Source organism: Pygoscelis adeliae, unplaced genomic scaffold (assembly GCF_000699105.1).
Source record: "Pygoscelis adeliae isolate BGI_AS28 unplaced genomic scaffold, ASM69910v1 Scaffold368, whole genome shotgun sequence".
In the NCBI taxonomy this organism is placed as follows: domain Eukaryota; kingdom Metazoa; phylum Chordata; class Aves; order Sphenisciformes; family Spheniscidae; genus Pygoscelis; species Pygoscelis adeliae.
Window position 1 is genome coordinate 204587 of NW_008825301.1, and position 10063 is coordinate 214649.

Sequence of the window (10063 nt, forward strand, 5' to 3'; positions counted from 1 at the left end):
ACAGAAGTTGCAAGTTTTTTTGAATGCGAGCAAAGGAACTTTATTAGAATCAGAAAAGTAATGTTATTCTGAGACCTACTCTCTTTCTGCATCTGTCTCTCTCTCTCTTCCATCTCTGGTATTTGTTAAATTTCTGCCAAGAGCCTGCCTGCCCTCTAAAGCCTGGCTTCTATCTACAGATTTAAAGAAATAAGAGAAGTGTTTTATACTTTTTGCTTCATGATGTACTCCTAATAACTTTTTGTAAGATACACAGCATGCAAGACAACATTAAAGAGAATGGAAGGACCGATTTTTGATTCCTTCAAGTTTGTTTTTTTTTAAACTACAGAACATTCTCTGATGTTAGGGAGTTCCATAATTCACATAACTGAAATGCTCATGAGTAGAAGCCTTGGAATGAGACCTTAACTGAAGACAGTAGGATGATCATATAGTTTATTCTGTGGGCCTTGGATCAGGCCCTAAGAATTTTTTTTTTAAGTTGTTTGCTCTGTAGGACCACATAGTTGCCATACTCATCAAGAGGTGTTTAAAAGCAGACCAAAGTATGGTTATCATCTGTCAGGATTTTCACAAGGCTGGAGCTACACTGTATCGTTGTGTTGTACTGAACTTTCAGGGAATTACTTAATTTAATATGCCTCTGGGGTTTTCCGTGACAGTGGAAACTGATTAGAAATTTAAAGCACATAGTATTAAAAAGAAAACAAACCAAATCTGAAAGAGGACAGGCTTTTCTCTTAAGAAAGCCAATTTTCTTACCTGTTCCACCAGCAGATCAGCAGTAGGAGTTAATATAAAGGCAACACATGCGTAAATGGATCTGGCAAATGAATCTTCATCTTTCTAGGTGTCCCATGCTTGGTTTAAGCGAGTATGTCGTTCATAGCTGGCTATCCAGTGATTCAGTCATAACAGGATGTGCTTTTGTCCCATTTGGGACTATATCCCTATTTGGATTATGTATATATTTGCATAGGTATTGGCTCCTGCTTTACTAACAGGGGAGAGGCATAAAAGGGAACTTCTCTTGAAACGGCAAGAAATAAATTTTTTATATGTTCAGGTTCCCCATAATCTTAAGGTCAAGTTTACTAGTCAGCAAATGGGGTAAGAGTAGCCATACTTTTTAATTAACCCATTTTTTTTCCCATGGCTGTCAGTAAATTTACATTTGGCTGCGAGAATCCAATTTCTGTTGGCAGCACAGGCATTGAGACATGTACAGCTTGTGCAGATTGCAGCCTGTATGAGTGCTTAAATACTGAGCTCTGAATTTCATTGCTAGGCTGTTCATTGCCTCCACAATGTCTTTCAAAGTCTTCTAGGTTTATTGTATTTCCTTTGTCAGTCTGAAGTGCAGTAATTTATATTTGTCACGACTGCCCTTCATCTGGTGTGGTGCAACCTTGGGTTTTTTTGTCTTCTCTTTTTTTCTCAGTGGAGGAGTTCGGTATTTTGAATAATTAAAGCCACATAAATAGTTGATCTTGGTGATACAGCATACAACACTAAGATGTCTTATGTAAAAGCCATGTGTTTTTAGTTCTACTGTCTCATTTGCTTGAACTAGATTAAAAATTGTTGTCATGAAAAATTTAAGATTATAATAATAGGCATTATTATCCTGTTTACTACATGCTGCTAAAATAGAGAGATTTAGATTTCTCCTGAGGAATGGTTTGATGTATATTTATTTTCAATTAAATTTGCATATGCTGCTTTAAAGAGAAAGATACTCTATTTATCTCTCTATCTGCTTTCACGAGGAGGGAATAAAAGTTCCATACTTCTCCCCCTTTGCTGCATCACTGCAGGAGAGCCCTGTATTGTGTATCATAAAGAGATTGGGAAGCTGGGTAATTAATCATGAGCTTTTATGTAATAGAAAGTTTAAAATTCATTAGCTTTATATCAGAGCGAGTGTTATGAGGGAGAACATGTTGTGAATGAGAGGGAGAGCCTTATAATTAAGGAAGTGTGTAAATAATAATGAAAGTCATTAGTGCCATTCAGTTTGTAAGAATGTCATAATGTAATTGGAGCATTAAAGTGAAATTTGCGATGACAAACATTAACGATACAAAAGAGAGAAAATGTGGTTATCTTTAGTTTGACAGATAATGTCAGCTTTCTTGCAAGGCCCAGATGGTGCACAGGAAAATGTTATGAACAGTTTTATTTTAATATTTTTGTGATGTGATATTTGGGAATACAATGTCACAAACACACAAGGAGGTTTGCATTTGTGAACCAGTAGTGCCTTGCAGAGTACAGAGTCCAATGCTGAGTGACCGAAGCAATAGACAGGGAAAGTCTTGTCATTGATGCAAGATCGTTGTTGCAATAAAGGTGAGGCGTGGTGTAGCACAGTATTACAAGACTGTTAAGTTTTCTGTCTGTCTCTCTCTCCGGATATGCACTTTGAATCTTTCTTTCCTTTAGGAGAAAAAAAAAGAAGAAGAGAGGGGGAGGGAGAAAAGGAAGAAAATGATTTAACAATTATGCGGGAAATTATATGATGCTAAAATTGTACCATGTTCTGCTCTTTCAATGAAGGGACTTTCTACAGTATTGCGCATTGCAAAGGCTATAATTTTCGGGTGTGAAAAAATGTAGATTCCAAACAAAGGAAAATTTAAATATGTCTAGTGGATAAGGCAAGGCAAAACAAAAAGAAGGCAGCTGGAGAAAATTTTGGGGAACTGTATTATTTTAAGGGCAGTGACTGAGAAATAACTATGCTTAAGACTCTAAGACCTGAAAGGTCCAAGACCTCAAAGTGCTGGAAGCTTAAGTATCTGCCTTTGTGTTCTGCCCGTGAACTACAGCGTTATGGGGTTTCATACTGCCCCCATCACTTCATGTCGAATGGACCTAATTTTTATATAAGCAGTCATTCATTCTTTACTGTCTCTTTTCTGCAGCCCACTAGCCCACACGAGTTGATTCCAAAGTGTTCAAGTGAAACACTGCAAATCAAACTCATATTCTGCTAAGAGTCTTAGGAAATGAACAGTGGTCCCAAGTGAATGAAACTGGAGAGGTGAGGGTGTGCTGGAAAGCAGCATGCTCTGCTCACAGGTACAGGACACGTGCTAAGGTTGTAATGGAGTCAGACAGGGGAATAAAGAGCCCATTGGACCAGTGCAACATAGCAATCCCCATGCCTTATCAAATGATTACCTCAGTAGGATTTTAACCCATAGCTCCTTGAAAAACCTCTAAGACTCCCCTGTCGCATGACAAAAGCCACATTTTTGCTAGTTTTATCACCACTGACAGAACTTGAGAGGGTTTTCAAATGACACATAGCAGGAATTATTCTCTGCTTACTATAGGACTGCTGCTACTGTTGGGGTTTTTGGGTGGGACAGTCTAAAGTAGACACACAGTGACTATGCTAAATTATGGTTCCGTCTGTGCCTTTTCTGGTCATTGTTATTGAGCGTAAACAAAACTAACGTGATGATACATAAGCTGTAAAAAGAGGCTGTCAGATATATTGCCTCCAGTAGTTTGCAAAGGGCTGGTTTTGGAAAGCATGATTTAGCACAGGTTGTAGGTTTTGTTTTGTTTTGTTTTTTTTCAGGTTGCTCCTGTTCTTTGGCACATCTGCACATTGTTTTGCACATAAAGCACGATGTGGCCTTAAAGGGGGCAACTACTTCATCTCGCATAGACTGTGAGGGGAACTGATCTGCCAGCAAATTATGCCATGCTCTTAACACCCTCTGTTGTGCAGGGTCTCTTCATCTCCTCTTGAGCAGCGTTCATGACCAACGTTTGTTGTTTGCCGCTTCTCTAGCTGAACGGGTTAATAAAGCTAGGGGTTGAGGGGGGTAAGCACAGATGGTCACAATTTAACAGAATAAGAACTAGCCTTTCTTTTCTTTACCTTTAAGTGCAATTCCAACCTTTATACACCAATTTGTGTATAGATTACAGATTTTGAGAATTAGTCTGTGATCTGGCATGTTCATCCCTGTTTAGGTAAGACATATTTTTTGTAGACTTCTGTTTTAATTACTCCCAGTACAACAGTATTTAAGATGTGACTATCCACAGTACTGGTGGCCACATCCTGAAACCATTATACTGGTTTTACCCTGTTTAGACTCAGACAATAATCTCTATTAACTTGAGTGGGAGTCACCTTAGCAAAGATAAAGCCCAACCTTCTACAAATAGACTTTGGATTGGGGATCCTGAAAAATCAATAATTTCTGAGCCTATTTATAGTGACGTACTGAACTCCATCACTTCATGTTTATGGTCCTGAGTTACCAACCCAGCCTTGCAGTTGCATCCACAGGAGGTCTGAGGTGGGAGCAGCTGTACAGAAGTCCAGGCCAGTGCCACTCTCTCTGGGAGGTCCCCCTTGGCTTCCTTTATATTATAGTTCAAATGGAAGTCAACGTTTAGGCATTGTGGGCAGCAGGAAATCTTGAAGTCTCAGGGTTAACATATGTCTGTGTTCTGCTCATTGGCGGACAATGCTGTGGCTTCCTGGCCAGTGTGAGCCTCAGAGCATACTGCAGTGAGGTAGGGTGGGCTGCTGGAAAGCAACTCATCCAACTTACACAGATGCTGTGGCCAGGATCCCTTCTAGAGAGTCTGATGGGAGAAGTTAAACATTATTCTTAAAAAAATTTAAAGGAAAACTGAGAAATGGTATCTGGTTGAAGAATACCAACATACTAATATGGTATCAAGTTATCTGTGAAAAATACCTGCAAGGTAGATCTGGGCCTGATGTCAACGGGAGCCTTCTCTTAATCTGTTACGTTCCAAACATGCATTTTAGAGAAGACTAGATGTTTCTAGAGGCAAAAATTAAGAGGGCAACATGCTCAGGGGAATTTCAAAGGGAGAAATTGGCAGTTGGTGAGTACTCTGGGTTACAGGGGCTGATTGGCAAGTCTTCTTTTCTTCACCTCCAAATCATTTGCCAACTTCAGTCTCTTAAGTTTTCATATGGTATCCGACCGACACAATGGCACTGCTTATTTAACAGGCAATGCAGTGAGCTGCATCTATGTGCCCTGACTGAAACACAGAAGAGAGATGTGCTGAACATAACCAAGACCCAGACTCCTCATTACATGAAATAAATAGCTGAACTGACATACCTCACAGTCTGTATGATTGTTCTCTGTCTACTTACAGCTGGAATGATAGTCGTCTCTAAAATATACTGGTGTTGCTTTTGAGTGTTAAACCAAGCCTACAACTCCATAACAGTGGTTTACTGCTATTCTTAATACTGCTATGGCAGGATTTCTAGAAGGTAAATGGGGATTCCTCTCGAGCCTATTCTTTTCTTTTTTCCCCTCTCTGTCATTTCCTAGATCCACTTGCTCACCCAAGAAGTGGACTAGTCCCCCGGCTTCCCTTCTGCCAGGATACCTTAAGGACAGATGTAGATCTAGTGATGGTTTACCAGAGCGAGAGGCACCATGTACTTTTGAAAGCCTGTACTACCCACATCTTATTGTGGTAGCTGAAAATTGCCATCAAAACTTGTCTGCTCTCTAGGTGTGCTGGGAGGAAAGCTATGCTTTTATACTTTGCTTTAGACAAAGGGCTGCAATAAAGGCTTTTCTTGGTGAGATGTTGATGGGAAACTGCTTTGTGCTAGTGAAGTTGTTTGTGATTCTTACAGCTCCTATGCCGAGGACTGTAACTACCCTCCTGCAGATGCTGTGTTTGTCATCTGTCTCCTTAGAGCCACTCATACTTGTGAGCCAAGCAGTTCCTGGGCTCTTAGGCGACCCTGAGCCGTTAGATTATTAAAGCTCATAAATTCTGTTGAAAGACTTCAGAATTTCCTCGGCCTGATTTCTTCCCTACAGTACTCTAATATGTGTAGGTAGTGCACATTCCCCACAATGAATCACAGATCTCAAGATAACCAACTCATTGCATTCCCTGCCTGGGACTCTCCCTCTTAATTTTCTCACCATTTTCTCTCCGGCCCATCCTACCACCACAGCTCACAACGTTCTTGCTGACTCTCTTTTCTTACTTCTCTTTATCTTACTCACCACTGCTTGTTTTGTCTCTTTGCCCTAATGTGCATGCCGCACATATATTATAAAAAAATACCGCAGTGCTAAGTTCCTACATCAGAGATGTGCTTCTGTCCAGAGCAGCTGAGAGCTGCCTGCTGCCTGAATTTCTCAACCTGTCATAGCTCTTTGAACGTTGCCTGCAATATGACTGAGTCAGAAGGGTGCTGGGGTGAGCCCTCTGTGTGGCCTTTGGCTTACTTTGGATCATCCTTTTTGAGTTGCCAGCCACCCTTTAGGCCATGGAACAGTCCACTGTCCCTCCAACGCTGTGACCTGAAAGTCCCCCGGTCCTCCTGCCTATAAACATAAATTAAGGAAAAGGCTACAACAGGAGAGACCATTTGCACCAGTGCCAGCTGTCAAAGCTAGAGTTCAAATTCCTGCTCATTTTCTTTTGAGAGTCACAGCTGAGCAGGAACTGCAGTTTCTGGTCTTAGGGGGGATCAGATGACTTTTTTTTTGTGGGGTGAGGAACACCACACTGGAATATCCTTTTCAAGATACACAGATACGGCACAACGAACACTTTGGGATTTCTAAAAGAAACTAAGAGGGGATTTGAAATGTCAAACACAAAGAAATGATGCTTTGCTTTTAGTGGTGAAAAAAACCCCTTCCTCAGCCCCTCTACCAACAGATTATATTTTTAAAGGGTTGTTCATCGACCTTCCTCCAAAGGGAGAGTCTTAGATTTAGGTACCTGGTCTTAATCCTAATGAAGTCCATTGCAAAATTCTCACTGACTTCAGTGGGAATAGCATAAAGCTTCATTTTTTTAATCAAATCTGAGCTACCAGTACAAGCTGTACGCAAATTTCTTGGTTAATTTTCCTTTACTTATGATGTTGTAGCTGAAATAAATATTTCATCTCTTCCTGAGAACTGTTTGAAACTAGAGCAATTTGGCTATATTTACATATTGTAAAGTGCCATTTTAAAGAGAAGTGCAGTATTTTTAAGTCCATCTGCAAATTATGCATGATTAATTTGTTTGTAACACGTAGGACATAAAAATGGAAAAAGGTTTAAAAATAAAAAAAAAAACCCTAAGACTGATCTCTTTTACAGAAGATTATGATAAAATACATAAACAGCTTATCATGCTGTTGTGGCTCAATCTGAATCATATTTTAAAGAGAAGTGCAGTATTTTTAAGTCCATCTCAAATTATGCATGATTAAATTTTTTTGTAACAGTAGGACATAAAAATGGAAAAAGGTTTAAAAATAAAAAAAAAAACCCTAAGACTGATCTCTTTTACAGAAGATTATGATAAAATACATAAACAGCTTATCATGCTGTTGTGGCTCAATCTGAATCATTTCATAACTCCAAAACACAATAGACTTTATATGCTAGCTTTGTTTCACTGAAAAATGACTAGAGGCAGAAGAAATGTGCAACCAGTCATGCAAGCTTTTACTAATCTATTAAGTAACACTGCATGCCTTCTATTACAGGAATCTCCTGTAACTGCAGAACTGCATGAAGCTCTGTATGTTTGTCCGACATCACATACTTCCAATCTGATGTTGGTTTTTGAGAGCCCAGTAAGGTTCTCTTGATTTCTAAGCGAAATTGAGATAACATAGTTAGAAAGTGTGCTTGCAGTGAACAAGTAATATAATCTGTTTCATGCTTCGAAAATACCTTGAGCTGAAGAGTTTGGTGTTGCCTACTGGAATTTTGTGTACGTATAGCGCACGTGTGCTTCACTGCTGTAGGGTGGTCCTATTGCACAAGGGCACTTTGCAAGACCAGAGTCCTAGAAAGCATGCACTGGGGGTTAATTAAAAGCTTTATTCAAGAAAGTACTTGGCGAAGTAGGTCTTGTGTCTTTTTTTTTTTTCCCAATTACCCCTGAAGTCTGGCTGCACAACAGACAGGAAAAGGAGTCAGAAGTCTAAGAGTTTACCAGATTCTGCCTCTGCTTAAACACACAGCTTCTACTGACTTCCATGAGGCTTAAATGGACAGTTATCCCTGTGCATGTTTACAAATCAGCACAGGCAGCAGGAAACCATTGCCATGGTTCCCCACCTCTTAGATATTGTGATTGTGCAATGATTGTGATTTTTCTTTCTGCAAAGTCCTGAAGAGGGGATGTGGGATGCATATTCCATTAGACTCATATCCGACCAAGATGGTCTGAGGTGACTTCTCAACGAAGGGAGGCAATTTCACCTCTTTGCACATGCTATGCTTGATGCTGCTCACCATTCTGAGCTGAAATACTAGCTTGCATGATACTGGGGTGATACTGGGATTTTTTTTTCTGAGTATTTCCTTTATTGTTGCTGTAGCTGGCATCTTTCAGCATTTGGTAACTTGCCCCAAGCACATCCTGCCACACAGGAGAGAGTGGAGTGAACCGCCAGGACTACAGCTTGGACGATTTTTTATCTACTTACAGATCTGACATATAGCTTCGAGGCTTCCCACTCTGAAGACACTCCAGTATCCCAACGGCGGGAGACAAGCTGTGGACGTGTGGCTGTTTTACATGTTCATTGTGTCTAGTGACTGGGGTAAGATTTTGAAACATTCACTCCCCTCACCCACTTTCCTACTCATGCAGGTGAGTTGCAAGCTCTCTAGTGAAGGCATGAGTGAGTACTGCTTTAAAGTCCCGATGCAGCCTGCCTTCTCCCCCTTAGCTGGGTAGCCTGCCTGGGAGGGAGGGGAAGATGTGCAGCAGCCAGGTGAGGTCCGTGGCATTTCAGTGCATGTTCAAAATAGTTTTGATAGCCATTTCGGAAAATGAACTTCGGATGGCTGAAAGAAACACTTCAAAAGCAAAGAAGTGGTCCTTCCCCTGTTGCCAGCCGTAGCATGCTTCAGTGTAAGTGCCATTTATAGCCTTTCTGCCAGCCTTTTTGCTTTCAGATGCAACTTGTAGCACACAGTGTGGGGATATGTTAAGTAATGAAATTAAAAGTAGAGGGAGCCACATGCAACCATCCTAGGAGTAAGCCACATCAGGAGGTGCATTAGCAGAACAGGTTTTGGTGTGCCTGGCTGAATGCCTCTGATCACTTGAGGCGTGCACCAGGAGCCTGCTAATGCACACCCTGTTGTGGTTCATTGCTCGCTGTATTCTTCCAGCCCGATTCCAGTCAGCGGTCCCTAGTAAAAGCAGGTGTTCGCTTCTGAGGGGAAAGAGGGATTCCCGGGGTGCCAGGATAATACCTACTAAAGCAAAGGTTTCCCTCCCAGCCTTCTCTATATTTGTCTGTGTTTGACTGGTACACAAGTTCTTCTACATTCGTTAATTGTGGCAAACTGTCTTTTGTAACAAGGACTTTCTGAAAGTACATCATGAAAGGAGTGCATTTTTAACTGTATATTTTAAATAAGAATTGTCTGTCTGTGGGAGTTGGGTTATTTGTATCGCTGTAGACAGAAATGATCACTATATTTCACAGGACCTTGCTGCTTTGTACTCATTGACTGTTTATTTTTCATCTGTAGGATTACTAATTGCAGCTAGTACCAGACACTTCTGTCTCCTTTCAGGTTATTGTAGTAGAGGGCATTGTATCAGATGCATGGTTATTCACAGAACATGCATTTCCAGCAGCTGAATTGCTGGATCTGCCCTAAATCATCTATGGCAATTACATTTGGCGTTGTACAGCTATAATTTTACTGCATATTAATAGCCACCTAGCAAAGAGGTAAATGCCCTTTTCTCGGCTGGGTGCAGAATGAATGCCTGGATGTATTCAACTGGGTAAAACGAGGCTCGGTTTATAAATGGATAGCAGGGGTTTTATGTATTGGAAATGTGTGTGCTGGTGAAACGTCTGTTTCCCTCTGCCTTGATGGTGTGCAGCGAGGCTCCTGGAGCAATATCAAGCCAGATCCTAGATGGAGACGTGCTGGGAAGGGGGAGGGGGAAGGGGATCATGTGCCCCATTTTAAGTGGCTCATCTGCTACCACCCAAAATCTGCTGCAGTCTTTTTTTTTTTTTACCCCTTTCAGC

The 10063-nt window shown here is 40.9% G+C and overlaps 1 protein-coding gene across 1 annotated transcript in view; it reads left to right on the forward strand.

Moving 5' to 3' along the window:
• The window catches only part of ARPP21 (cAMP-regulated phosphoprotein, 21kDa), a 203078-nt gene that overhangs the window by 51763 nt on the left and 141252 nt on the right, over window positions 1-10063 (forward strand). Inside the window, exon 2 of the mRNA XM_009329989.1 lies at window positions 8491-8605. The gene's annotated coding sequence lies outside the window, so the exon portion shown is untranslated. The remainder of the gene's footprint in view (window positions 1-8490; window positions 8606-10063) is intronic.